The sequence below is a fragment of the Zingiber officinale genome, chromosome 3A (assembly GCF_018446385.1).
Source record: "Zingiber officinale cultivar Zhangliang chromosome 3A, Zo_v1.1, whole genome shotgun sequence".
Classification (NCBI taxonomy): domain Eukaryota; kingdom Viridiplantae; phylum Streptophyta; class Magnoliopsida; order Zingiberales; family Zingiberaceae; genus Zingiber; species Zingiber officinale.
In genome coordinates, this window is record NC_055990.1 from 10099838 (window position 1) to 10104031 (window position 4194).

General features: G+C 31.2%; 1 long non-coding RNA gene across 1 annotated transcript; it reads right to left on the reverse strand.

Moving 5' to 3' along the window:
* Nucleotides 1-663: 663 nt before the first annotated feature.
* Nucleotides 664-1549, reverse strand: LOC122053547. The gene is made up of 3 exons (XR_006132229.1): nucleotides 1041-1549; nucleotides 853-963; nucleotides 664-732 (listed from the first exon to the last, which is right to left on the reverse strand). It is a non-coding gene; the product is annotated as an uncharacterized LOC122053547 (long non-coding RNA).
* Nucleotides 1550-4194: the final 2645 nt, after the last annotated feature.

Genomic DNA, 4194 nt, shown 5'->3' on the forward strand with positions numbered 1-4194 from the left:
TGATAGGTATCAACTAGCTAAGACCAAGAGGGAAAATAATCTACTATCTACCACTAGTAAATATATATAAGCTACACATATCATAAGACATTATCAAAAGATAAGTCAGAGGGTACCCGCCTCAAGTAGAAGGTACAATCCAGCAAATCCAAGTCGAGACGTCCGTCTCGAATCAGAGTCCTGTGCCAAACAATATATATTTCATTTAGCTAAATCAAAAGAATAGCTAAATAAAATCTCTAAAACCAAATTAGGGCAAAACCCTAATCAACAATCTCAACCTATCTAATTAAACCTAACGGTCAATTAGGGTTAGTTACCTAAACCCTAATCACCAATTAGATCAGATATATAAACTTAAATTAAATCCAATAGTTGACTAGGGTTAATTGTCTTAACCCTAATCATTCCATTAGATTAAATCTAAGCAAATATATCTATCATAACATGTATCATCATCTAAATTAAATCTAACAGTTGACTATGGTTAATTATCTTAACCCTAATCATTCCATTAGATTTATCTAGGCAAATAAATCTAATTACAATTTAGCAATTAAATACAACATGTATCAACTAATGATACACTAACCATCTAATATTCAAATCATACCATGATCTACAACTAATCATGTACCGAAACATACCTAATCCTTACCTAAATTTACAGCCACTGCTGGAACGAAATGAGCTGCTGGAAACCAACTGAGCTGGCTGGAAAGACAAGGTAATCTGCTGGACAAGGTTACCACAGAACACTACTTCACCTCCAATCAAAACTAATTCCTCTAGAACATGTATCAAAATCCCTACACATGATCATCCATCTAGAACAATCAAATTACACCATACCTCACGCTTAGCCCTCCCTTCTGTTGATCCACCCTAAGAAGTATTGCTCTCAGGAAGGTAGCTGCCGGAGCAAAGGGTGCTGAATCAAGAACACCACAGAAGATCAACCTACTGGATCAACCAGACCAAGAAGGAATCAAGCACAGATCATTGATCCAAACACCAACCAAAATAACAACCTACCTTACCCCAATCGGCTGTCTCCAACAGAAATTGCCCAATCCGTGACCTAAATCAACCTCAAGGAAGAGGATCAAGATCTGACCCCGTGAGGTCAATAGGACAAAGATCAAGAACTGACAGCAAGGAAACGATCCTTGCCTCCAGGATCTTAGCTAGGGCACGGCTTGTCGACGCTGCGACGACTGATCGGAGCCGATGGAAGGGATTTAGGGCACGGTTGCACAAGGAGGAAGGGCTCAGGTGAAACTAGCGCTACTCTCAAACCTCCGGAAGCAAACCCTCGCCGGCGATCGGGTGGATCTCGCTCGATCAGTGGCGTCGGCTCATCCCCGTGAAAGAACCAGTGGCGAGGAGAAGAGATTGAAGCTAGGATGAGAAAGGTCTCGGCTGGATCTGGGCTTACCAGGCGTCGATGCTGGCAGAGGAATCGCCGGAGCTGGTCCCGTCGCCGTCGCTTGTCCGCAAGAGGGAGAGGACAGAAAGAGGCCGGAGTCGGGGGAGAAGAGGGGCTCGGTTTCGGCGATAGGTTTAGGGAATTAAAAAGAAAAGAAATATAAATAATAAACATTTCCTCTTTAATTGGGTATCCTAAACAGGCATTATCCGTACCCGGAATTGATCCCCTCAAAATTCGTCGTACGAGCTCCGAAAATTTCTCAGAAAATTTCTAAAAATTCTGAAAAAATTCTATAAGGTTATTTTCCAAATAACCCTATTAAATAAATTTTTCGAGATCTCACAGCTATCACACAATTGACTTATACTTAGTAAGTTGAAATTGAAATTTTCAACTAACAGAGCCTTTTTGATAACAAAATTGGAGCTGAGTTCGATATTACCTCTTCCGATTACTTTAAGTAAACCATTGTTGCCGAATGCAACTGATCCTAAATTTTTTAGTTTGAGCTTTGAAAAGTTCAATTTATCTCCAGTCATATGTCTGGAGCATCCACTATCCAACACCCATTGATCCAACTCCTACACATAAAGTGAATGAGTTGGTTCTTTGTTAATGGAAAAGGGATAGTTTGACTGAAGTAATTTTGAAATTTTGAGAAGGTTTTTTAAAGTAATTTTGAAATTGAATTTGAAAAGATTTTTAAATAATTTTGAAAAGATTTTTAAATAATTTTGAAAAGATTTTTTAAATAATTTTGAAAAGCTTTTGAGATTAACTTCGAAATTAATTTTGAAAAGACTTTGAAATTAATTTTGAAAAGATTTTTGAAATTGATTTTGAAAAGATTAAAGAATTTTGAAAAGATTTTTAAGATTGATTTTGAAAAGATTAAAGAATTTTGAAATTTATTTTGAAAAGATTTTGAAATTAACATTGAAATTAGTTTTGAAAAGATTTAAGAATTTTGAAATGATTTTTAAATAATTTTGCAAAGATTTTTAAATAATTTTGAAAAGTTTTTTAAATAATTTTGAAAATATTTTTAAATAATTTTGCAAAGATTTTTAAATAATTTTGAAAAGTTTTTTAAATATTTTTGAAAATATTTTTAAATAATTTTGAAAAGATTTTTAAATAATTTTGAAAAGTTTTTTAAATAATTTTGAAAATATTTTTAAATAATTTTGAAAAGATTTTTAAATAATTTTGAAAAGATTGAAAAGATTGATTTTGAAAAGATTGAAAAAAATTTTAAATAATTTTGAAAAGATTAAAGAATTTTGAAAAGATTTTTAAGATTGATTTTGAAAAGATTTTTAAGATTGATTTTGAAAAGATTAAAGAATTTTGAAATTTATTTTGAAAAGATTTTGAAATTAACTTTGAAATTAGTTTTGAAAAGATTTAAGAATTTTGAAATGATTTTTAAATAATTTTGAAAAGATTTTTAAATAATTTTGAAAAGTTTTTTAAATAATTTTGAAAATATTTTAAATAATTTTGAAAATATTTTTAAATAATTTTGAAAAGATTTTTAAATAATTTTGAAAAGATTTTTAAGATTGATTTTGAAAAGATTGAAAAGATTTTTAAATAATTTTGAAAAGATTTTTTAAATAATTTTGAAATGATTTTTAAATAATTTTGTAAAGATTTTTAATATTGATTTTGAAAAGATTGAAAAGATTTTTAAATAATTTTGAAAAGATTTTTTAAATAATTTTGAAAAGATTAAAGAATTTTGAAAAGATTTTTAAGATTGATTTTGAAAAGATTAAAGAATTTTGAAAAGATTTTTAAGATTGATTTTGAAAAGATTAAAGAATTTTGAAAAGATTTTGAAATCATTTTATTACTTAGTTATCTCACCCGATCTAAATTTTCAATCAGGGAATCCTATAATTGATGTGAGATGATTTATTGTTGAATTCAGGAGTCTGGTTTAACTTTGTGTTAGATTCAGGTTTATCTTTGGGTATAACAAGTAAGCAATCTTTGGATAAACTTCTGGGCTGTGGTGAGTCACAAGGAGCTCATTAAAGTAACCATGCCTTCGAAGTTTCCAAATAGTCCTACCCATTGAGCTTAATACTAAACCTTGGTCTAACTAGTTAGGATTCATTTAAGGGTAGCTTCGGTCAGTTCCACTTGGCCAAATGCACCAGGTCGAAGCCATATCTTCCTAGACATGCGATGCCCAAGCTTCCCTAACGTACTACCATCCAAAAACTTCACCAGTACTGTGGTTTAAGTTAAACTTATCCCGTTTTTTAATCTAATCTTAATTACCCTGCCGGGTAATTTATTCTTGCTTTTACCAATTCCGGGTAAATTAGGTTTAGTTACCCTGTCAGGTAGTTCAGTTGGAGGTGCCAGCTAGTTTGGGTCCTCCATCTACTTTTCATAATTTCGAATTTAATTTAATTTCAAATTTGACTTTTAAGAATTTGATTTTTAATTTTAGGTTTCGAATTTTAAATTAAGAATTTGATTTTTAATTTTAGGTTTCGAATTTTAAATTAAGAATTTGATTTTTAATTTTAGGTTTTTAATTTAATTTTGAATTTTAAATCAAGATCGTTTTTCTTTTAGCTCCCCCTGGATCACGGCCTCGATATGGTCTATCGAGGTAGTATATATGATCCTTAGGGGCCCAGTATCGACCAAGTCCAACTAGATTGATCAATTTGGACTTGGGGACCCATGCTTGGACTGATTTACTACTTTGTTTGTTTATTAAGGATAAGTAAGATTTAAAT